General features: G+C 45.6%; 2 pseudogenes across 2 annotated transcripts; one reads left to right on the top strand and one right to left on the bottom strand.

Moving 5' to 3' along the window:
• Window positions 1-2,388: 2,388 nt before the first annotated feature.
• LOC308336963 (barrier-to-autointegration factor-like) lies at window positions 2,389-2,658 on the top strand (annotated as a pseudogene). Its single transcript has one exon. The product of its transcript is annotated as a barrier-to-autointegration factor-like (transcript).
• A 12,003-nt stretch (window positions 2,659-14,661) lies between these two features.
• On the bottom strand, window positions 14,662-14,931 carry LOC308359967 (barrier-to-autointegration factor-like; annotated as a pseudogene). The gene has a single exon. The product of its transcript is annotated as a barrier-to-autointegration factor-like (transcript).
• Between the last annotated feature and the right edge of the window lie 10,895 nt (window positions 14,932-25,826).

Genomic DNA, 25,826 nt, shown 5'->3' with positions numbered 1-25,826 from the left:
GTTCTTTCCTATACCAACCTATTTTTGTCTCATGGATGTAGCCCCTAATCCCTGTAAAGACTTTTATTTTCTGTGGAAGACTATCTCTTTGCTCCTAATAAACCCTAAGCTGTACACTTCCCTTCTGGAAATTGGTTTAAATCAGATTTTTTAAATGTTTTTTTTTTAATTTATGAACATATTTCCCTGTGTAGGAAAAAGTAGAAAGAATCCACTTTTCAGTTGTGACAAAGCATTCAAGATAATGAAAATCAAACAGGATCTTTAAGGAGGTGAGCGATAACCTAAATAAAACACGGGTTCTTTGTATATAACATCAATGCATCAGATCTCTGTATACCTAATCAAATGCTCGTTTTAATTTAGATAAAGTTATTTCTGAAACAGACAATTTACACATAATATTTGAAAATGATAAAGGGTAAAATGGTTTTGTGTGGGGAAGTGAGGGAAGGGAGGTGGTTTTGAAGGAAGGTGAGAAATAGAAGGTATTTTTTAAGTGAGATGAGGGAGGGAAGTAGTTTGTAGGGGAAGGTGAGAACTTTCTGAGGGGACATGAAAGAAGGAAGGCCTTTTTGAGTGGAGAAGAGGGAGGTTAGCACTTTGTGAAAGGCCTTGAGGAAGGGGACCTTTGAGAGAGGAGACGAGTGAAGGGAAAAACTTTGTGAGGGAATGTGATGGAGTGAAGTCAACCGTGAGAGAAAGTGAGGAAGGGACGCACTGCTGAGGGAAGAGAAGGCCTTTGTGAGAGCAAGTGGGAGATGAGTTGAGTAGCATTTATGAGGGAAAGGAATGCCATTTTAAGGAGAGATGAGGAAAAGAAGGCCTTCATGAATGAAGTTAAGAGTGGAAAGGGCTTTGTGAGATGAGGTGAAGAAGGTTAGTACTTTGTCTGCAGAGGCGAGGAATGCTAGTCCTTTCTAAGGGGAGTTGAGGGAAAGAAGGGCTTTCTGAGGGGAAGTGAATGAAGGAAGACCCTACCGAGAGAAAGAAAAGCTTCTATGAAGGAGCATGAAGGAGGTCGGCACCTTGTGAAAGGAGGTGAGGGAGGGAAAGCTTTTGCGAAGGGACATGAGGGAGGTTAGTACCTTGTGAGCATAGGGAGAGGAGCAAAGGCCTTGTAAGGAAGGTGAGGCGGAAAATGCATTAGTGATGGATGTAAGGAAAGAAAGACATTTTCCGAGGGAGATGAGAAATTACTATTTTGTGAAGGGAGGTGAGGGAGTGGAAGCCGTTTTGAAGAGGGTAAGGGAGGGAATGTCTTTGTGAGGGAACTCGTGAGAGGTTTGTACTTTGTCAGGAGAGGTGAGAGAAGGAATGACTTCATGATGGGGGGTGAGGCAAAGAAGGCCTTAGTGCGAGAAAGGAAGGGCTTTATGTAGGGAAAGTGGGAGATAAGGGGTTTTTGTGCATTCGAGAGGGAGGCCTATGAGAGAGGAGGTGAGGGACAGTAGGCCCTTTCAAGGAAGAGGTGAAAAGGAAAGACTGTATGGGGAGGTGAGTTAGAGAACTTTGTTGAAGGAAGGTGAGGGAGGGAAGGACTTTGTGACTGGAAGCAAGGGAGATTAGAACTTTGTGAGACAAGAAGACCAAAGGAAGGTCTTTTTGAGGAGAGATGGGGAAGATTAGCACGTAGAGAGAGGGAGGAATTGAGAGGGTAGAGAAGGGAGGGAAGGCCTTTGTGATGGCAGGTGATGGAGGTAAACCAGTTCTGAGAGCAAGTCCAGCAGTGAAAGCATTAGTGAGGAAAGGAACACGCCCCCCCGTGAAGAGAGGTAAAGGAAGTTAATTCTTTATGGGGGCACATGAAGGAGAGAAGGCCTTTGACATAGGATTTGAAGATTACAGTACTTTTAGAGGGGAGGTGAAGGAAGTCAGGTCTTTGAGGAAGCAACAGAGGGAATGCTTTAGTGAGGGTTGTGAGAGAAAGGGAGAGAAGGAAGGACTTTGTGAGAGGAAGTGAAGGAAGTTAGTACTCCTGGAAGTGAAGTAAGGGAGTGAAGACCTTTGTGAGGGAAGTGAGGGAAGGAAGACCTTCGTGAGGGACAATGAGGGAAGAAAATGTCTTCCCGAGGATGGATGGTGGAGGGAAGTCCATTGGGTGGGGGGGGGTGTGAAATCCTTTTCACAAATCCTTTGTGAAGGAGGTTAGGAAGGGAAGTGTTTTGTGAGGGGAGGTGAGGAAGGGAAGTTTTCCGTGAGGGAGGTGAGAGAGATTAGTAGTTTGGGCTGGGGAGGTGGTGAAGGCATTTATGGGGGAAGGGAATGCCTTTATGAGTGGAGGTGTGAGAAGGAAGGTCTTTTGAGGGAAGATGAATAAGTGACTCAAAAGCTTAATAGCATAAGGAGCCGTTCCAGGAGCCGGAGCTGCTGATTAAGGTGATCAAGATGACAATTTCCCCAAAGCACTGAGACTTCATGGCAGAGCCCATGGGGGGAAAGCCAGTGGGGAACCTGGCCGGGATTGGTGAAGCCTTGGGCAAGAAACTGGAGGAAAGGGGCTTTGACAAGGCCTCTGTGTTCCTTGGCCAGTTTCTGGTGCTAAAGAAAGACGAAGATCTCTCCCGGGAATGGCTGAAGGACACATGCGGTGCCAACGCCAAGCAGTCCTGGGACTGCTTTGGGTGTCTTCGAGAGTGGCGCGACGCCTTCTTGTGAGGCTCTCTTTGGGAGCCCCCAGCCCCGAGCCCCGCCATAGAGTCTCCAGAGTCTGCAGCCACGTGGGGACTCCTCCCTGTCCTCTACAAAGGAAGAGATTGCTGTCGTTGTACTCACTTCTGATGTACTTCAAGGTCTTTTGGGAGTTGTCTCCCCTCATCATTTCAACTTTTTAAAAATTCCTGCTCTTGAATGCATCTCCCTTCTTCCCCTGCCAGTTTCATGTCAACAATTATCAGCTTTTCCAAGTGGATTTCTGGCCCTTCCCTCACCCCCACCCCCACTGGTCTGTTTTATCTATTTGGCTCCTTTTTTGGCAGAGTAGTCACTGTCCTTGCAAAGTTTTTTTTTTTTAATTAAATTTTTTATTTATTTTCAGCGTAACAGTATTCATTGTTTTTTTTTCACCACACCCAGTGCTCCACGCAATCCGTGCCCTCCCTAATACCCAGCACCTGGTTCCCCCAACCTCCCACCCCCCGCCCCTTCAAAACCCTCCGGTTGTTTTTCAGAGTCCATAGTCTCTCATGGTTCACCTCCCCTTCCAATTTCCCTCAACTCCCTTCTCCCCTCCATCTACCCTTGTCCCCTCTATTATTTGTTATGCTCCACAAATAAGTGAAAGTTTTTTTAAATCAATAAGTCAGTGCCCTTCATGGAAAAAAAAAAAAAAGGATAATAGCATAGGGGGGCCTGGGTGGCTCAGTCAGTTAAGTGTCTGTCTTCAGCCCAGGTCATGATCCCAGGTCCCTGGGATCGAGCCCCGCATCAGGCTCCCTGATTAGGAAGGAGCCTGCTTCTCCCTCCCCCTCTGCCGCTCCCCCTGCTTGTGCACTCACGCTCTCTCTCTCTCTCTCTCTCTCACACACACACACACACAAATAAATAAAAAAATTTTTAGAGAAAATTAAAAAATAAAAAATTAATTAAGTGTACAAAAGCTTAATAGCATGCAAAGTTGAATTCATCCAAAAGGCATTAAATGCGGTGGCGAAAACACCTTCTAAGAACAAAAGATGCACTCCTCAACGAAGAGCTAATGGTTTTGAACGTAGTGCGTGCAAAATAAAGAGTTTCACCATTCAAAGGCAGAAAAAGAAGAAAAGGGGGAGAAAAGACTGGAAATTCAAGAAAACTGAGGCAGAAAACATGCCTCCTCTGATCTCAGCCTGTGACAGGTCACGTGGACGAGTTAGTCCCCCAGCTGGTGGCATGTATTGAACACACAGGTGCTTCTGGGCGCCTTTCCTAGATGAACTCCTGCGGTCCCTTGACATGTGGTCTATCATCAGCCCGTCGTACCAATGAATAAACTCAAGCGTACACAGGGCAAAGTGAGGACCCAGAAGAAAGGAGTGACGTATGGATGCGGCACGTCGGAGTGACGCATCTACATCCCTACCCCGAAACGATGAATGCAACTTCTCTTTTCAACTGTCCGGGGAATCGTCATAAAAGCTGACCATATATGCCACCTGTGATGCTGCGATTTATAATAAAGACATACAATTTATCTTCAGCCAGTTCCTGGCACAGAGCCCCTAAAATCCTCGGAATTTCCTGTGATGATGTCTTTTATACTGCTAAAGAAGGAACGTTTGGAAAGCCTTTAGATAATCTAAGGAAAGGGGCTGGTTTGCAGGGGAACCAATCAAGTGACGAGAGGGCTGGCAACTTCACTGCGCCTCCACCAACCTCTGGGGAAGGAAGGGGGGCTGCAGGCTGAATAACTCACCAATGGCCAATGATGGAATCCGTTGTGCCATTGTAACGAAGCTGCCGTTAAACCCCAGAAGGGTGGGGGGGGGGGTGGGAGCTTGGAGACCGTCTGGGTTGGTGAACACGAGGCAGAGCGGCACGCCGCTCAGAGAGCATGGAAGCGCGGCATCCTTTCCCCGTACCTGGCCCTGTGCATCTCTTCCATCTGGCTGTTCCTCGTCTGTATCTGAAACCAAAAGCATGTGAGTTCGCTCCTTGGGGAGTCACAGACACACCAGATGGAGTTGTTGCACAGAGTCAACTTTATCGGTAAAGAGATCACAGGGAATAGCTTCCAGAGCTGTGACTCCCCAAGAGGGCCAATGGGTACTTTTTGTTTAGGGTTAGGATGGACATTGAGGTAGGGAAGCCTTGTCGTGGTATGCAGAGATGGGCACAGGGTCGCGCAAGTGCCTCAAGGAAACACGGCTGTCCATACCTCGTATGTTATGTAAATGAGGCTGAGGCTCCTCCTTGGGGGGTTCAGTAGTACAACGAGGTAAAGGTGATTGCTGGTCATTCCAGGAGCCACCCCACGGTCCATCTGTGCAGGAGCGAGGGAGGGTTTGGCTCCAACGGTCCGGGTGGTCTGGGCCCGCGGGAGGTCTTGCCAGGGCAGTCGCCATCAGCTGCGGAACTGGGGAACCTCCGACTTACAGCCAATTGGTCAGAACAGGTAACCGCCCGGACTTTTAACACCAGCGTCTAAAGTGCGAGGAGGAGGTAATGGGAACCTCTGACCTGTAGCACACGGGTAACAACCTGGGCTTGCGGCTGGAGTCTACGGTCAGGGACGGGGGGCAGTGTCCTAGGACGGAACCGTTACCCTGTGGAGGCTGCTGCTGCCTCTGGGTAGATGGTCCACAGAGCCCAGCCTTCCAGTCATCCCAGACAGACTGAAGACATGAGAGTAAGTGAACCCTTGAGAGGATTCTGGCCCCCACCTGGCCGAGCTTCCCCATTGGAAGGGCAGACATCATAGAGCACAGCCAATATGTTCCCACGGTGTCCTGTCCCAACTCCCAATTCCCACAGAATCTGTGTGCACAGTGAATTAATTGGTAGTTCAACTGAGATACAAAGATACAATGCAAATAGGATTTTGAAGGACAGAGAGGATGAAAAATAAATTTTTAAAATGCAAAGAAATTTTGAAATTTTGAATCCGGAAAAATGGCGATTTTCTAGGGCAATGTTAATTTCCAAAAATGACTAAGAGGAAATAGGAAGTCTGTTTATAGTGAAACAAAAGGGGAAATTAAATTGGTGGCCAAAGATTTAGTCCAAAGAGGAGAAATCAGCTCCAGATTATTTCATTAAAACTTGAAGAAACAAAATATCGCCGTGTTATTAAAAGGTTAAAGAGCACAGAAAAAGATGGCAAGTGTACCGATTCATTCTTTAAAATCAATATGGCTGACATCAACCTGGAAAAGACCAATTCACATGAGCACGTACACACGTAAACATACAGAAAGAAAACAAAGAAACAAAGACACAAAACCCCTGTTAAAAAGATATCACACTGTGACTCACCACTCTCTCTGCCTTTTTTCCCTTAGCACTTATCACTACTTGAAATCACATATACAGAAGATTTTTAACTTCTTTTTTTCCCTGTCTCCGTGAGGCCAGAGATTTTGTCTGTTTTGTCCACGTGACATTGGTAGGTGCTTGGTAAATATAGGTTGAATGAAGGACTGAAAGAAGGTAATTCACCACATAATAACTCACTCCATTGGTAGATTGATACATAAGTATGTGAGGGGTGTATATATCTATTTTAACTGTTTTTTGATTGTTAATGTAACTGATGCTTCTTGAAAATTATCAACAACAATGGAATAGAAAAATGAACCAAGGAAGTGAACAGAAATTCACAGAAAGAGAACTACAAGTGGTTTTTAAACATAAGAAGAGATGATCAATTTCACCGATACCTTGAGAAATATAAATTAAACTCACGCTGAAATTCTTTTTTTCAACTCCAGATACCCAAGCCCAAGAAGATATAAAAATAATTTCCTGTAAAAAATAATAAATTTCCTGTAGAGAGTCCAGACATGCTGTGTTTTATGGACAAGGTTTATTTTTTAATGTTCATGGACTATACAAATACCATAATGCGACATATTCCAATGATGAAAAAAAACTGATTTTTAAGAAGCTTACCATGACCCTGATATCAAATCACTAAACAGAGAATAAATCTATGAGATGTAGCCAAAGTCAAAGGCATAAGATAAATAGCAACCTTAAATGGTTTAATTAATTAATAAAAAAGTGTTTGGTATGAATGGTTAAATTAATTAACAAAAAAGGGTTCGGTATGAATTGATTAAGCATTCAAGTCCAGGAGCTATGAAAATGACAACAGAAACACAAAAAGAAAACAGAAAGGGGAACGAATAACGATTAACGCAGCAGCATGAAAAACCCAGGTAGAATAGGGCCAGGAGGCGAAGATCTGGTTCTTTGAAAGGACCAACAATACAGACAAAGAAGAAAAATTCATGTAGACAACCTTATGCCTGAGAAGAAAATCTAACAACAGATATAAAAGTATGGAGGATATTTTAAAAATTCACGATAGTACTCTCTGTGGTCTTATGACCATGGGACGGGCACCTTTCTAGAAGAGTGTGGAGAATAACACGAGCAACTCAAGAGGAAAATGATCAGTCAGTAAACAGAGAAGAAATAGAATCAAAGATGTGCCTTACCATAGATACTAGTCGTATTCATTCTGTTAAACTTTGCAGCAGAGATGTTCCAGTGTTATTTATTTTTTTTATTTTTTGGAAGATTTTATTTATTTACTTGTGTGTGAGAGAGAGTGAAAGCACAAGCAGGGAGAGTGGCAGGCAGAGGGAGAAGCAGTTTCGTTGCTAAGCAAGAAGCCAGTATGGGGCTCGATCCCAGGCCTCCCGGACCATGACCTGAGGCAGAAGGCCGAGCCTAACCCACTGAGCCATCCGGGTGTCCTGTTCCAGTGTTATTTAGTCTGCTGGCAAGCATCAGAAAGAAAATTTCCCAATTTACTCCACAGGGCATTACTCCTGATATACCTAAACCTGACCTTAAGTTAGGAAACAAAGTGAAAATTTTCTCAAAGTAATTAAAAAAAAAAAAGCAACCCTATCTTCAAACAATTTGGCCAACTTAGTACTTAGTGCTGAAACACTATTCTCATTAAGATCAGGGCAACAGCAGGGATTCCCCTTACCATGACTATCATTTAACATTTTTGTTAAAATTCTAGCGTAGCCATAAATCAGAAGACAGATGTGTTGGGCATTAATATGAGAAAGGAAGGGGGTAAAGTTATGATCATATGTAAATATGAGTATCTTTCTGGAAAAGCCGAGACAATCAAACTGAAGAACTACTAGAGCTAAGGGGAACCAATTTACCAACTGTAAAATCAATAACACAAAAGTCAATAAAACTCTGCTAATCCAGGGGGAAAAAACTAGCTACAAGTGGCGTTGGAAAAATATCCCAAACACAATAGCGACAAGGATAAAATACTGCATCAACACCTTTCTGAATGGGAAGACTGATTAATCTATAGGTTTCAGGCATTTAGAACCTGAACACAATCTTTTTTTTTCTTTTTAATTTGAGAAAAGGCTTTTGCAGCTCATCTGGAAGAATAAATGGCCAAAAAAAGAAAAAATAACAACCACAAAAAAAACCAAAAATGTGATCAGTGAGGACTTTTTTCTACCAGACGTTGGAAGGTGAGGTCCGGTGAGCGGATGGGTCATACCGATGACGTGAATGTGAAGCTGCGCTCGGGCTGCTCTCGGAGCGCGGGAGCCGTGGAAGAGATCACAAAGGAAGATGGTTCCATTTCTCCACAGGAAAAACAAATTAAGTGGGGAAAATCGTTGCCATTTATTACGACAAACCCTAATACCTTTTGTGAGATAATGCAAACATATATCTGGTTTTTGTCCCCGGTTCCTGACACAGAGCTCTGTTGGGTCCAAGGGTCCCAAACCCTTGGAGCTGCCTGGGTGACAAAAACATCTTTGTTCTAATATGGTGATTCTAATACGGTGCTGAGCCCCTAAAGAGCTTCAGAAGCTCCCGAGCTTGGGACGCTTTCAGACTTTGCCCTAGCTACCTCTCCACTTGGTTTTTCACCTACATCCCTTGTAACATCCTTTATAATAAACGTAAACGTAAGTAAAGTAAAGTAAACGTAAGTAAAGCACTCCTGAGCTCCGTGAACCTTTCTAGAAAATTACTGAGCCTGAGGAGGGGGTGTGGGAACTTCCGAATTATAGCCCAGTTGGTCGAAGTATAGGAGGCCCCTAGGACTCCCAAGCGGCATCTTAAGTAAGGGACAGTCTTGAGGGACTGAGCCCTTAATGTGTGGGTAACTGTGCTAACTCCAGTAACTGGTGTCCGAGTTGAATCAAGTTGTTGAAAGCTCAATTGGTGTTCAGAGAATTACAGAATTGGTTCCTGGTGCTGGAAAACACCCCGTACTTCTAATTAAAAATCTTATATAAATAATTAAAAGATACAATCCATTAGGACATAGAAACAAAGTGAGTGGAGAACATGAAAAGACAATTCACATCAGAAGAAATGAAATGAATGATAAAAATATGGGGGACAATCAGCTTAATTAATAATGAAAGAAATGTGGATTTAGAACAATCAAGTTGCCATTTTCATTGACCAAAACAGCGATGTGATAAAGTGAATATTCCTATACCACGCGTTAAAGTATAATCTACAACTTTTCTGCATGCGAGTTGCCTAAATGAACAAAAAAAACCCTTAAAAGTAGTGGATGTCCTATGATAAACCCTCTGGAATAAATTCCTAGAAGTGGTTTATGGGCTCAAATGACATATATATGGAAATTTTTAAAAAGATTTTATTCATCTACTTGACAGAGATAACAAGCAGTCAGAGAGGCAGGCAAAGAAAGAGGGGGGAAGCAGGCTCCACGCTGAGCAGAGAGCCCGATGTGGGGCTCAATCCCAGGACCCCGGGATCACCACCTGAGCCGAATGCAGAGGCCTTAACCCATTGAGCCCCCCAGGCGCCCCTATGTAAATTTTGATAGATCATGTCAAGTTCCTTTGCCTATAGATATACAAAAGGACCTATCTACCCACTTACCTGCCCATCAGCATTTTGTGACCATGGCTCTCTCTCCCCTCATCCGTCCATCCGCGCCATGCACCATCCAATATGAGAACCACAAACTGCTTGTAAGTATAAAATACAATGAAACTCAAAGACTTGGTATAAGTAAAGAATGCAAAATATCTCATAAATATTTTTTATATTGATTACATGTTGAAATGATAGTGTTTTGGACATTGCTCTGTTCAATAAAATACCGTATTGAAATTATTTTGTCCCATTCTTATTTTGTCCCACTTAACAACTTCTTGAACTTTTTCTTTTGCCTATTTCATGTTAGGCTTATTCCTGGGTATTTCACAGTTGTTATTGTCATTGTAAATGGTGTTTTATTTATTAGTTATTGCCTTTGTTAATGAAGGCAACTTGTTGTTGTATATCGGCTGTGTACTGGGCCAACTTACTACATTCTCTTATTTGTAATAGTTTTTCACTTGGATTCTGTTGTGTTTTCCAGGTAAATAGTTGTATCATCCTCAAATAATGATAAATTTACCTTCTCCTTTAAATATTTATACTTATATTTTTTTCTTGTCTTTTTATTGTCTATCTTCAGAATAATGTTAAATCACTGTGGTGCAAGATGGTATAGTTTTTTTCCATATCTTCGTATTGGGGACACTTCCAGTATTTTTTCCCACTGAACATAGTATTGAATTTTTGGTTGATAGAGAAATGTCATGTTAAGGAAGTATCTCCCAATCTGATTTTATTGAGAAATTTTTGCAAAGCAAGGATGGATATTAAAAAAAAAGAATGGATATTAAATTTTGTAAAATCCCTCTTCATCTGTAGGGATGATCATATAAGATTTTTTACTGTTGGTCTATGAAAATTTGAAATACATTCATAGCTTTTCTAATATTGAACCATCTTTACATCCCTAAAAATAAACCCCACTTGGTTGGTTATGTTTTGATTTTTAAATGAGTTAACTAGATTACATTTGGCTATATTTTATTTAGTATTTTTTAAAAAATATTTTATTTATTTATTTGACAGAGATCACAAGTGGACAGAGAGGCAGGCAGAGAGAGAGTGAAGCAGGCTCCCCGCTGAGCAGAGAGCCAGATGTGGGACTCGATCGCAGGACCCTGGGATCATGACTGAACTGAGGGCAGAAACTTTAACCTGAGTTACCCAGGCGCCCCTAGTATTTTTGCAACAGTTTTCTTAAGTGCGATTCATCTGTGATTGCATATTTTCTGTGCTTTGTTGGTATCAATCTTTCATAACCAAAATTTGCAAATTTTACTTTTTTTAATGCCTTGATATAATTTACAGAGCATTGGAGTCACCCGCACCTTAAAGGTTTGGTTGAATTCTCCTCTGAATTCAGTTGACTTGCTGCTTTTTATAGGGGTTGCTTTAAAAAAAAACAAACAACCTTTTGGGATGCCTGGGTGGCTCAGTGGATTAAGCCTCTGCCTTCGGCTCAGGTCATGATCTCAGGGTCCTGGGTTTGAGTCCTGCATTGGGCTCTCTGCTTGGCAGAGAGCCTACTTCCTCCTCTCTGTCTCTCTGCCTGCCTCTCTGCCTGCTTGTAATCTCTGTCTGTCAAATAAATAAATAGAATCTTTAAAAAAAATTTAAAAAACCAACTTTTTAAGAAATTAATTTATTTGAGCTCAATGGTGGGTGCTTTTGAACAATATTCCCTATTTATTTTCTAGGAGTAATTTTTATAAACTTTATTTTATAGAGTTTCTCTTTTCTAGAGTGAGTTTTGGTTATTCATATATTATTCCTAGAGAATCAAACATTTCCTCTAGGTCCCTAAATTTAATTGCACAGATTTGAAAAATATTGTCTTAAATTTCTTATTATTTGTTCTAAATCTGTGGTTATCTATCCATTTTCTTTTCTTGTTTCATGTTTTTGTGATTTCTCCTCCTTATTGATTGCAGCAGTTAACATATCTACTTTATTCTTTGGAAAAGCCTCGTCTGGGATTTATTACATCTATTATCTTCTAGTTAATTGATTTCTGCTTTTATCTTTACTTTTCCCTTTTTTTCTGATTTTCCTATGTTTATTTTTTGTTTGTTTTCTAACCTTTTGAGTTGGATACTTTAATCCTTTATTTTCATGTTTATTAACACAAGTTGTTTTCTCTCAGCCCTGCCTAAACCCTGCTTACTGGAGTCCGAATACCTACTGTTTTCATTGTCTCTCTTTTATAGATAATCTTCAATTTCAGTTTGGCTATCTTCTTTGGATCAAGAGTTGTTTAAGGCAGCCTTTAAAATTTTCCAGATGATAAGAGAGTTATTGCTTTTAAAATTATTTTTAACTTTACGCATATATTTTTACTTTTTGGAATAGATGAAGGTTGTCTCTGTAGTTTTAAATAGGTTGGTAACAATTCCCGTGTATGTGGGGGGGGGGATTCCGCACCAACAAGCCATTCTTGGGACGCCAGCTGGGTGTCCCACGATACGTCTCAACCCTGATGCCATCTACCCAGAGGCAGCAGCAGCCTCCACAGGGTAACGGTTCCGTCCTAGGACACTGCCCCCCGTCCCTGACCGTAGACTCCAGCCGCAAGCCCAGGTTGTTACCCGTGTGCTACAGGTCAGAGGTTCCCATTACCTCCTCCTCGCACTTTAGACGCTGGTGTTAAAAGTCCGGGCGGTTACCTGTTCTGACCAATTGGCTGTAAGTCGGAGGTTCCCCAGTTCCGCAGCTGATGGCGACTGCCCTGGCAAGACCTCCCGCGGGCCCAGACCACCCGGACCGTTGGAGCCAAACCCTCCCTCGCTCCTGCACAGATGGACCGTGGGGTGGCTCCTGGAATGACCAGCAATCACCTTTACCTCGTTGTACTACTGAACCCCCCAAGGAGGAGCCTCAGCCTCATTTACATAACATACGAGGTATGGACAGCCGTGTTTCCTTGAGGCACTTGCGCGACCCTGTGCCCATCTCTGCATACCACGACAAGGCTTCCCTACCTCAATGTCCATCCTAACCCTAAACAAAAAGTACCCATTGGCCCTCTTGGGGAGTCACAGCTCTGGAAGCTATTCCCTGTGATCTCTTTACCGATAAAGTTGACTCTGTGCAACAACTCCATCTGGTGTGTCTGTGACTCCCCAAGGAGCGAACTCACATGCTTTTGGTTTCAGATACAGACGAGGAACAGCCAGATGGAAGAGATGCACAGGGCCAGGTACGGGGAAAGGATGCCGCGCTTCCATGCTCTCTGAGCGGCGTGCCGCTCTGCCTCGTGTTCACCAACCCAGACGGTCTCCAAGCTCCCACCCCCCCCCCCACCCTTCTGGGGTTTAACGGCAGCTTCGTTACAATGGCACAACGGATTCCATCATTGGCCATTGGTGAGTTATTCAGCCTGCAGCCCCCCTTCCTTCCCCAGAGGTTGGTGGAGGCGCAGTGAAGTTGCCAGCCCTCTCGTCACTTGATTGGTTCCCCTGCAAACCAGCCCCTTTCCTTAGATTATCTAAAGGCTTTCCAAACGTTCCTTCTTTAGCAGTATAAAAGACATCATCACAGGAAATTCCGAGGATTTTAGGGGCTCTGTGCCAGGAACTGGCTGAAGATAAATTGTATGTCTTTATTATAAATCGCAGCATCACAGGTGGCATATATGGTCAGCTTTTATGACGATTCCCCGGACAGTTGAAAAGAGAAGTTGCATTCATCGTTTCGGGGTAGGGATGTAGATGCGTCACTCCGACGTGCCGCATCCATACGTCACTCCTTTCTTCTGGGTCCTCACTTTGCCCTGTGTACGCTTGAGTTTATTCATTGGTACGACGGGCTGATGATAGACCACATGTCAAGGGACCGCAGGAGTTCATCTAGGAAAGGCGCCCAGAAGCACCTGTGTGTTCAATACATGCCACCAGCTGGGGGACTAACTCGTCCACGTGACCTGTCACAGGCTGAGATCAGAGGAGGCATGTTTTCTGCCTCAGTTTTCTTGAATTTCCAGTCTTTTCTCCCCCTTTTCTTCTTTTTCTGCCTTTGAATGGTGAAACTCTTTATTTTGCACGCACTACGTTCAAAACCATTAGCTCTTCGTTGAGGAGTGCATCTTTTGTTCTTAGAAGGTGTTTTCGCCACCGCATTTAATGCCTTTTGGATGAATTCAACTTTGCATGCTATTAAGCTTTTGTACACTTAATTAATTTTTTATTTTTTAATTTTCTCTAAAAATTTTTTTATTTATTTGTGTGTGTGTGTGTGTGAGAGAGAGAGAGAGAGAGAGAGCGTGAGTGCACAAGCAGGGGGAGCGGCAGAGGGGGAGGGAGAAGCAGGCTCCTTCCTAATCAGGGAGCCTGATGCGGGGCTCGATCCCAGGGACCTGGGATCATGACCTGGGCTGAAGACAGACACTTAACTGACTGAGCCACCCAGGCCCCCCTATGCTATTATCCTTTTTTTTTTTTTTCCATGAAGGGCACTGACTTATTGATTTAAAAAAACTTTCACTTATTTGTGGAGCATAACAAATAATAGAGGGGACAAGGGTAGATGGAGGGGAGAAGGGAGTTGAGGGAAATTGGAAGGGGAGGTGAACCATGAGAGACTATGGACTCTGAAAAACAACCGGAGGGTTTTGAAGGGGCGGGGGGTGGGAGGTTGGGGGAACCAGGTGCTGGGTATTAGGGAGGGCACGGATTGCGTGGAGCACTGGGTGTGGTGAAAAAAAAACAATGAATACTGTTACGCTGAAAATAAATAAAAAATTTAATTAAAAAAAAAAAACTTTGCAAGGACAGTGACTACTCTGCCAAAAAAGGAGCCAAATAGATAAAACAGACCAGTGGGGGTGGGGGTGAGGGAAGGGCCAGAAATCCACTTGGAAAAGCTGATAATTGTTGACATGAAACTGGCAGGGGAAGAAGGGAGATGCATTCAAGAGCAGGAATTTTTAAAAAGTTGAAATGATGAGGGGAGACAACTCCCAAAAGACCTTGAAGTACATCAGAAGTGAGTACAACGACAGCAATCTCTTCCTTTGTAGAGGACAGGGAGGAGTCCCCACGTGGCTGCAGACTCTGGAGACTCTATGGCGGGGCTCGGGGCTGGGGGCTCCCAAAGAGAGCCTCACAAGAAGGCGTCGCGCCACTCTCGAAGACACCCAAAGCAGTCCCAGGACTGCTTGGCGTTGGCACCGCATGTGTCCTTCAGCCATTCCCGGGAGAGATCTTCGTCTTTCTTTAGCACCAGAAACTGGCCAAGGAACACAGAGGCCTTGTCAAAGCCCCTTTCCTCCAGTTTCTTGCCCAAGGCTTCACCAATCCCGGCCAGGTTCCCCACTGGCTTTCCCCCCATGGGCTCTGCCATGAAGTCTCAGTGCTTTGGGGAAATTGTCATCTTGATCACCTTAATCAGCAGCTCCGGCTCCTGGAACGGCTCCTTATGCTATTAAGCTTTTGAGTCACTTATTCATCTTCCCTCAAAAGACCTTCCTTCTCACACCTCCACTCATAAAGGCATTCCCTTCCCCCATAAATGCCTTCACCACCTCCCCAGCCCAAACTACTAATCTCTCTCACCTCCCTCACGGAAAACTTCCCTTCCTCACCTCCCCTCACAAAACACTTCCCTTCCTAACCTCCTTCACAAAGGATTTGTGAAAAGGATTTCACACCCCCCCCCACCCAATGGACTTCCCTCCACCATCCATCCTCGGGAAGACATTTTCTTCCCTCATTGTCCCTCACGAAGGTCTTCCTTCCCTCACTTCCCTCACAAAGGTCTTCACTCCCTTACTTCACTTCCAGGAGTACTAACTTCCTTCACTTCCTCTCACAAAGTCCTTCCTTCTCTCCCTTTCTCTCACAACCCTCACTAAAGCATTCCCTCTGTTGCTTCCTCAAAGACCTGACTTCCTTCACCTCCCCTCTAAAAGTACTGTAATCTTCAAATCCTATGTCAAAGGCCTTCTCTCCTTCATGTGCCCCCATAAAGAATTAACTTCCTTTACCTCTCTTCACGGGGGGGCGTGTTCCTTTCCTCACTAATGCTTTCACTGCTGGACTTGCTCTCAGAACTGGTTTACCTCCATCACCTGCCATCACAAAGGCCTTCCCTCCCTTCTCTACCCTCTCAATTCCTCCCTCTCTCTACGTGCTAATCTTCCCCATCTCTCCTCAAAAAGACCTTCCTTTGGTCTTCTTGTCTCACAAAGTTCTAATCTCCCTTGCTTCCAGTCACAAAGTCCTTCCCTCCCTCACCTTCCTTCAACAAAGTTCTCTAACTCACCTCCCCATACAGTCTTTCCTTTTCACCTCTTCCTTGAAAGGGCCTACTGTCCCTCACCTCCTCTCTCATAGGCCTCCCTCTCGAATGCACAAAAACCCCTTATCTCCCACTTTCCCTACATAAAGCCCTTCCTTTCTCGCACTAAGGCCTTCTTTGCCTCACCCCCCATCATGAAGTCATTCCTTCTCTCACCTCTCCTGACAAAGTACAAACCTCTCACGAGTTCCCTCACAAAGACATTCCCTCCCTTACCCTCTTCAAAACGGCTTCCACTCCCTCACCTCCCTTCACAAAATAGTAATTTCTCATCTCCCTCGGAAAATGTCTTTCTTTCCTTACATCCATCACTAATGCATTTTCCGCCTCACCTTCCTTACAAGGCCTTTGCTCCTCTCCCTATGCTCACAAGGTACTAACCTCCCTCATGTCCCTTCGCAAAAGCTTTCCCTCCCTCACCTCCTTTCACAAGGTGCCGACCTCCTTCATGCTCCTTCATAGAAGCTTTTCTTTCTCTCGGTAGGGTCTTCCTTCATTCACTTCCCCTCAGAAAGCCCTTCTTTCCCTCAACTCCCCTTAGAAAGGACTAGCATTCCTCGCCTCTGCAGACAAAGTACTAACCTTCTTCACCTCATCTCACAAAGCCCTTTCCACTCTTAACTTCATTCATGAAGGCCTTCTTTTCCTCATCTCTCCTTAAAATGGCATTCCTTTCCCTCATAAATGCTACTCAACTCATCTCCCACTTGCTCTCACAAAGGCCTTCTCTTCCCTCAGCAGTGCGTCCCTTCCTCACTTTCTCTCACGGTTGACTTCACTCCATCACATTCCCTCACAAAGTTTTTCCCTTCACTCGTCTCCTCTCTCAAAGGTCCCCTTCCTCAAGGCCTTTCACAAAGTGCTAACCTCCCTCTTCTCCACTCAAAAAGGCCTTCCTTCTTTCATGTCCCCTCAGAAAGTTCTCACCTTCCCCTACAAACTACTTCCCTCCCTCATCTCACTTAAAAAATACCTTCTATTTCTCACCTTCCTTCAAAACCACCTCCCTTCCCTCACTTCCCCACACAAAACCATTTTACCCTTTATCATTTTCAAATATTATGTGTAAATTGTCTGTTTCAGAAATAACTTTATCTAAATTAAAACGAGCATTTGATTAGGTATACAGAGATCTGATGCATTGATGTTATATACAAAGAACCCGTGTTTTATTTAGGTTATCGCTCACCTCCTTAAAGATCCTGTTTGATTTTCATTATCTTGAATGCTTTGTCACAACTGAAAAGTGGATTCTTTCTACTTTTTCCTACACAGGGAAATATGTTCATAAATTAAAAAAAAAACATTTAAAAAATCTGATTTAAACCAATTTCCAGAAGGGAAGTGTACAGCTTAGGGTTTATTAGGAGCAAAGAGATAGTCTTCCACAGAAAATAAAAGTCTTTACAGGGATTAGGGGCTACATCCATGAGACAAAAATAGGTTGGTATAGGAAAGAACAAGTCCAAATCTGAACTTAAAAATATTAGAGTTGAAATAAAAAGAACAAATATTCATCATAGAGGAAAGACAAGGGAGGATGTTAACAAAAGTCAGAGAACTGAACAAAGACATGAATCTTGAGAGAAACAGCTGACCCAGGTCCAACAGGATGAGGGAGGATTTTCAAAGTGAGATGGAGACATTTCCGTCATTTCTATAGACTCTAAAATAATGTATAAAACATAGAAATTCAGATTCCTCCTCTATAGAAGTATTTATATCAGTACCTTTGTCTCAAGCTACAGTGTAGATTAAATGTATTAATATGTGGGAATCCCTCAGGAAGTTTACAAGCACAGAGTAAAAGCAATGGCATTTGTCAAATAAAAGAACCACGCGGCATGTTATTCCCCCTTCTTACCAAATGGGAAATATCTGTAAGTGCACTTAGCCCCGGCCGCAAGTTTGATGTGGGAGGTTACCATGTCTGCCTTTGGAAGCATTTGGGGCATGAGGGAGAGCCAAGCTGGGGCCCTCTAGGTTATTCTCCCTGGGCTGCATTGAGCAAAATATTTGCCGCATATACTCACCGGAGAGTCAGAGCCTCAACCATGCTTGCCCCTAAATCATCACACTTATTAACTGATGACTTTCCCATGTTTTCTAGAAGCAGGAACTTCTAGCAGGTGTCCTTGTTTGCCGGGCCTGCCAAAGGAAGTTTCTGGCTGAGCTGTATCTAAGCCACCTTAGCCTGTCCTCGGTGCTCACCTCAGAGTCACTCTCTCTGACTGACAATACCTTTGAGGCTTACTTCCTGGAAAGGCAGTTTTAAACCTTTCAAAGACACGAGACCAAAGTGAGCCATGGTGCACGAGGCAATTTGGTTATGAGCATTCCCAAGTGTGTCCAAGGCAAAAGCATTTGAGAGAGTGGTAATTAATAACCTTCCCAACTACCATTTGCTGACTTCTGACTATATGCCAGTCACTGTATCTAATTTAATTCTCCTAAACGTTTCGTGATGTTGATATTATAGGCTTTTCACAAATGTGGAGACAGGCTCACATAAGTTGAGTGACTTTCTTAAAGATTTTATTTATTCATTTGACAGACAGAGATCACAAGTAGGCAGAGAGGCAGGCAGAGAGAGAGGGGGAAGCAGGCTCCCTGCCAAGCGGAGAGCCCGATACGGGGCTCGATCCCAGGACCCTAGGATCATGACCTGAGCCGAAGGCAGAGGCTTTAACCCACTGAGCCACCCAGGTGCCCCAAATTGAGTGACTTTCTTTTTTTTTTTTTTTAAAGACTTTATTTATTTGACAGAGAGAGAGATCACAAGTAGGCAGAGCAGCAGGCAGAGAGAGAAGGGGAAGCAGGCTCCCCGCTGAGCAGAGAGCCCGATGCGCGGCTCGATCCCAGGACCCTGAGATCATGACCTGAGCTGAAGGCAGAGGCTTAACCTGCTGAGCCACCCAGGCGCCCCAAATTGAGTGACTTTCTTAAGACAAGAGGTAGATAGGAAGTTTCAGAGCTGGGTTTGAATCCAGACCAATGTTTCTTTTTATTTTGTAACTCTATTTTAAACTTTCTGCTTCATAATAAAGTGTACATTTATGAACAAGGCCCTATGCAACCTCATCTTTGGTGACCTCTCAAGTTTCAGTCATTTGTTTCCATTCCGCCCCTCTCTCACTGAGCTCTAGTCACACCGGCCCTTCTGCTGGTCAGCCTGCTGCCTCGTTCTTTCCTCATGATATTGCCACTTGCTGTTTCTTCTACCTAAGTCCTCTTCTTTGGAATCTCCACACTACCCACTCCACCTTGGTGTTCAGATGTCAGATGTCAGATGTCAACTCCTCGGGGGCTTCTTCACAGCCCACAGTTTGAGCCGGCTGTCCCCCTGCCCGTCCCCTTCCCCCCCCCCACCTTCAACTCCCTGCCAGCCCACCAAAACATCAGCTCCTGACGGCGGGAGCTTTTGACTTCTTGTTCTTCACTGTAAGCCCGGGTCCTACAACAATATCTGACCCTCACTCGGCACCAAAGACATATTTCCTGAAACGCTGGTATCTTTGGTAAATTGCCAGATATATTCTACTAATTAAGTTTCTGGGAAGTATATGAGTTTGTGGTAGTCTCCCCACAGGTGTAAGAGAGACTCCCCACACATCCCGAATTTGGTTTGGATGCTGCGTCTGCTGCTGCTGTATGAGCACCAACAGGGAATAAAGGGTTCGTTACTCGCAGAATGAGCCTTTCTGGGGGAGACCTGGGCTGGCTCCCAAACAGGACTGACACTGGTTCGAGAGAACTGGGGAAGAAGACTGGCTTGGGGTCTTATGGTAGTTAGGGGCTAGGTCTGGGCTAAGGGATCCCGTACAGGGGCTAGGACTTGTGTGGCTCAAGTTTCGGGGTTCCTAATCAGCTTGCATAAATGTGGGGCAGAAGGAGGGGGAGGGGTGGAGCTTGGAAGCTGTCAGCAGTCACACATTAAAAAACAGCATCAGACTTTTTTTTTTTTTTAAGATTTTATTTATTTATTTATTTATTTATTTGTCAGAGAGAGTGAGCACAGGCAGACAGAGTGTCAGGCAGAGGCAGAGGGAGAAGCAGGCTCCCCGCCGAGCAAGGAGCCCGATGCGGGACTCGATCCCAGGACGCTGGGATCATGACCTGGGCCGAAGGCAGCCGCTTAACCGACTGAGCCACCCAGGCGTCCCAGCATCAGACTTTTTATCACATACTCCACCCTCTCCCTCACATCACATGTCTCCCCATCTGGGTTCTAGCAACCGAACCCTTGATGTCACCCCTCTCTTTTTTTCCCATCCTGCCCTACTCCCCCATTCCCCCCCACAGAAACACCAAGTCTTTTTTCCTTCCTCGCCTGTGGGTTAAAGTATCAAGGAGGGAAATCCCTCTTCAGTGCTGAGCCATGACCCAGTCTTTGTAGCCAATTACTGAGTAACTGTCGATCTGCCAGTCGGACCCCAGCCCTCCTGGACTTTACATACCTCTCTCCTCACAACCTGTCTCTTCCCTTTCTTCCAACCTCCGTACCATCAGAGAACTCAAAAGACACATACACAAATCATTTTCAAAATGTGTTGCTTTTATTAATTGTCACCATTAGTGTACCTCTTGGTATAAGGTTTATTCTTTACGGACTGGCCGTTTTTCCGGAACTTCGTCTGGGGGTGCAGAGAAGAGTTTTAGGTCTTGGGCTCCACTCTGCGTGAGACATTACTCGCAGAGGCAGAGTTGTCCAGTTTCTTTTTTCCTTGGACTGCCTTTTTTGGATTCGCCTTTTTATATGCCCTGCGGTAACAGACTAATCCTTTCTGCTTTCTTGTTTTCTTTGGATTTCTTGAACTCTGTTGAAGGGCTAATTTTACCCTGTTGACGATCTGCTTCAGCTGGTGGGAAAAGAGAGGACATTAGTTTGGGAGCGGTGGATTGGGGGGGGGGGGAGTTGGTACACGGGAAGTGTGGATTTATAAAAGGGGTGTGGGCTGAGGAGAGACTTTGTCCCAGACAAGGACAGGTGGGAGGGAGTCTTGGGGGTGTAGAGGAGGACCACAGGTTGTGTGATCTGACCTTTTCAATGTCTTCCATGTTGGGTTGACAGGGTTTCTTCTGATTCATCCTCTGTCTGTTGCTTGTAGTTGGCTGGTTAATGCTTGTGATTGGTGGTTCTGGATCTGTGCTGGGCTCTTGTGGTTTCCCACTCACCTCTGCCACGTCTAAGTCAACATTGTCCTGACCACCAGTTCTCCTGATCTCCCTATATATACTCTCTCTAGTACAATGAAGAGGCATACCTTTTGGCTTCCTCTAGTCACCAAGAAACTCCTCCTAGACAGTGGTAGTGGTGGGATGACTCGGACTGACATCACAATGCACCAGCCCAGCCCATCTGCGTGCAGGGAGAGGGGGGTAAAATGCGAGGGAGGGCCAAATTATCTTGTTAGAGTAAGGGGGACTTACCTCAACTCCCGCTAAAGAGCCTTCCCAAAGTGATCTTTCGACTTTCCTCATCTCCCTTGATTCATCTGTGGTGGATCACATGGCAGAGAGGGGGTGTTTCCTCCAAGCTCTTCCCCATGACCACACTACTGAGTGGTTTGTTCCGTTCTCCCCCACCCTCCATCACTACCTGTTCCTTTGTTTGCTTTCTAAAGCTGAAACATTTCACATTTATTACTGAACCAACCTACTGGTGCAGAGGGGTAGTAACAGAAAAATCATTTCCCTGAGAAAACATGTCTATTGGCCAGGGAGGAAGGATGTTCACAGAGTGATAGGATAGAACACAGGATCTTCACGCAGCTTAATTAAATATGTGTGCCAGTTAGGTGTGTCATCTCATGATGTGTGATGCCTTGTGGACCCAGCCCGGTTCTTCTCCAGTGCTCCTCTTGGAGTTGGACCTGATTTGATCACCAGTTTTCATCTGAATCCCCTGGGGGAATGGGACAGTTCTGCTTTTGTTTCTTGGCCAGGAATCGTTTGATTCTGAAAGTCTTGTGAGAAGACGTGGCCAGAAACGTCCACACACAGCAGGACGGTGGCAAAAAAGAGAAAGGCCTACCTTGTTTTTGTCTTACCTAAAATTCCTCCTTATCTTGTTACATCTTACCTAAAATTCCTCTAAGCGAATGAGGTTCTGCGTAAGTCTCAACAGAGATGTTTCTCGTGCCCCTTCCCACCAACAATGTTCTTCAGACCATTCACTATTTGGCAACTATCAGGCAACTTTCCCAGTGTGTGTGTGTGTGTGTGTGTGTGTGTGTGTGTGTGTGTGTTTATCTATGTGTATGTGGTTACTGGATACACTTTGGGGAGGCCTATATTTGTAAGTTTCTTCTTCCAGGGAGCCTCAAATCAGTATCATCAGTGTTACAGGCCTCTCCCGTGGCCATGGTTGAATTAATCCCTTGGCTATGCCACGGGATTACAATGAGGATTATATGCCCTACATATGACCCTACAAATGAGGATTAGGGTCTTTTTTGGTCATAGAGGTAGGAGCAGTGGCATCTTGTAAGTGTCTTAGTGTATTAATCGGGGTTCTCCAGAGAGACAGAAACAATATATGAGGAATTATCTCCTGTGATTATGGAGGCTGAAAAGCCCCACAATATGCTATTTGCTATTTCCTGGAGGCCCAGGAAAGCCAGTGGTATGACTCAGTTCAAGTCTGAAGGCCTGAGACCCAGGAGAGCTGATGATGTGAATCCAGGTCCAGAGGCAGGAGAATGTGTGATGAGAGGTCTCAGCTGTCGCAGTAAGACAGAAAAAAAGGCGTGTAAGTTTCTCTTCCCTCTGCCTTCTGTTCTGATCAGGCGCGCAACAGATTGGGTAATGCGCACCCGCACTGGGGAGGGCAGTCGACTCTACTGAGTCCACCGGTTCAAACGCTGGTCTCATCTGAGAACACCTTCACAGGCACACCCAGAAATAACATTTAATCTGGACACCCCACTGCCAGTCAAGGTGAACAAAATGAACCATCACAAGATGGGTCACACATCACACATCACAAGGGTCATCACAAGTTGGTGTTAAATTGACACCCGTACACATATCCTCAAACCATACTTAATCTCAAATGAAGACAATAACAAGGTCATAATTCCCATTAACATGGTACAACTATCCTGGATAAAGTAAAAAATGCACTAACTCCTTCCCCAAAAGAGGAGTTAAAGTCCTTGAGTGATGATGTTTACTCTTCTTCTCGATACCTCATAACTTAGGTACTATGATTTAAAAGTAACAAAACGTGGGGTGCCTGGCTGGCTCAGTCCGTCAAGCGTCTGTCTGTGTCTCAGGTCATGATCCTGGAGTCCTGGGATGGAGCCCCGCTCAGCAGAGAGCCTGTTTCTCCCTCTCTCTCTGCCCCTTCCCCTGCTCACTCCCTTTCTCTCTCTCAAATAAATAAATAAATAAATAATCTTAAAAAAAAAAAAAAACAAATAAAAGTTACACAACTTAAGTACTATGATATAAAATCAATATATCTTACGGTACATGATAAGGGAATAAGAGAGGAAACAAAACACACACACACACACACACACACACACACACACACACACACCCCACACACACACAGGAATTCCTAGGAAGGAAATACTCATGACAATTACAGTCCTTGTTTCTGTAACTGGTAACATGCTTATCGCTGGTATTTCTACGAACCTCCTTTCACTACCCATTTTAGCTTCTCTCTGCTTTTTTTTTTTTTTAAGATTCCATTTATTTATTTGTCAGAGAGAGAGTACACACAAGCAGGCAGAGAGGCAGGCAGAGGCAGCGAGAGAAGCAGGTTCCCCGCTGAGCAAGGAGCCCGATGTGGGACTCGATCCCAGGACCCTGGGATCATGACCTGAGCTGAAGGCAGCGGCTCAACCAACTGAGCCACCCCGGCGTCCCAGCTTCTCTCTGCTTTTAGCAACCACCTCAGTTGGTTTTTTACCGGCTGGGGTGATCCCAACCTTCATTCCTGAAGGCTCTGGGTCATTTATAGTCCTGCCTGGAGTGGGTTGTTGTAGTTTTCCATTATCTTTAATCACAGGGCGTAAGGCTAAGAGACTTAACACTAAGAAACACCCTTACATCTCCTGCACCCCAGTCTTCCTTGCCTCCACGGTGGGGTAGTAGTCCAATTTCCCCTTGGTAATCAGGATCAATCATCCCAGCCAGCACAGGAACCCCCTTCCTTGCCCATTGATTCACAGGCACGAGGAGCCCCACGTGGCCAGGCGGCGTCTTAACTTCCAGTTCGACGGAATCGGTGTTGGGCTTCCTGTTGGGAAGGACCTTTCCTCCCTTTGGAACCAAGGCCTCTGGGACCCCAGAGCACAAGGCCACAGGAACAAGAAGCACGAGTGTCGCCGGTGGGTCACCAGAGGGAATGGGGAGTTGGTGCCGCTTACCGCTCCCGGCTCTGTGCGGTCCCACGAGCGTGGGTCGGGCGCTCTGTGAGTCCGCCCACGGGGCTTGGGGGGGCAGCGTTGCGCGCAGGGAAGGCGAACCCCTCTCCTGAGTAAGCCTGCCTTCCAGCAACGACAAAACGCTGTCCCTTTTCACAACTGAAGTGGTCCAGTGTCATCAGCTTTGGTGGGTGGAAGTCCACGTGGCTGAGTGCTTGCATCACCTCCGTCCCTGTGTCCACGGCCACTTTGTTCACGAGGCCACTGCGCTGGCTCAGGAAAGAGGCTGACAGGAGCCCGCAGAGCGCGTCCTCCTACCCGTTGATCATGAAAATCCTCCTCTGCGGAGTTGCTCCTCGGTGAGCATTCACATGGGACAAGACCCCTTCACGCTTTTGCCCTTTTGGAAAGTTCTTTCCAAGGCTCTTTTGTCATCAATTTTCCAATCGCGCTCCTTCCAAATCCCTCAGCATCTTGCCAAACCCTTGGCTGGTATACCAAGCCCTGGCTGGTACATAATTGCACGTCCGGCCGTTTCTCCTTCCAAGAACAGTGAGCAACGAGGCGCGCTGCTGCGATCTCTGCCCACTGGGAGGGCCCGCCCGCCCCATGACCGCGGTCTCAGAGGACGTCCCGGAGTGGAGCTGTAGCCCGCTGCTGAGTGCTGCCCGCGTGTGGCGCGGAACCCTCCGTCGGCCAGGCTCAAGTCTGCCCTTCCCCTGCCGACTGGTCATACGGAGCTCGTCGTGAGGCCACAGGTGCCGGGAGAGAGGAGCAGGGCAGCGGCGCTGGGGACCGTGGGCATTTGGGCCCATGTTTCACTTAAAATTTTTTTGAAGTTCATCGATTTATGTTATGGACATGATCTCTATCCCCCGCATGGGGCTGGAACTCACAAACCCGAGATCTACAATCTCACGCTCTTCCAACGGAGCCCCCGGGGTGCCCCGGGCCACATTTCCACTTTTCATTTCCTCGTGCCTTCGAGGTCTGCTCAAGCCTGGTTCCACGTGTAACACGTCCACGTGGCGATGTCCGTGCCCAGCTTTATGGCTCGGTGGGTCAGAGGACACGCGAGTGAGGACGCGCAGCTCTAACCTCGCGGTAACTCAGTGGCCTGGTGTCGGGGCTCGGCCTCTAGTGAGGCCCAGGAGCAGGCCGAGAGCTGTTTCTCCAGAGAAGAGCAGACGGTTCGGGGCCTTGCTCCGAGATCCTAAAGGCCTGTGCTGGGATTCACCTCTAGGGCTGCCACAGGCTCCCAACGGCATCCTTAGCTGTCACTGGCACCTCGAGCACCACCAGACCTGCTGGGCCTGCGGCAGAACCTTCTCTTGTTCCGGGCCCCCCTCAAAACTAGCAGCTTTTCGGGTCCCTCAGTAAATGGGCTGCAGTTTGTCGGAGGAATGAGGGATATGTTGCTTCCCACACCCAAAGAGGCCCGGTGGGCGTTGTGACTCTTTTTGTGGTAAAAGGGGAGCCAGAAGCAACAACGTCTTCTTCACCTTAGAAGGGCTATCTTGATGTGCCCCACACCACTGGACCCATAGGAAATTCACCAAGGAGGCCCCGAATTATTGTTGGATTTAT

The sequence above is a fragment of the Martes martes genome (assembly GCF_963455335.1).
Source record: "Martes martes genome assembly, chromosome: X".
In the NCBI taxonomy this organism is placed as follows: Eukaryota; Metazoa; Chordata; class Mammalia; order Carnivora; family Mustelidae; genus Martes; species Martes martes.
This window is presented reverse-complemented; position numbering and strand designations above follow the sequence as displayed.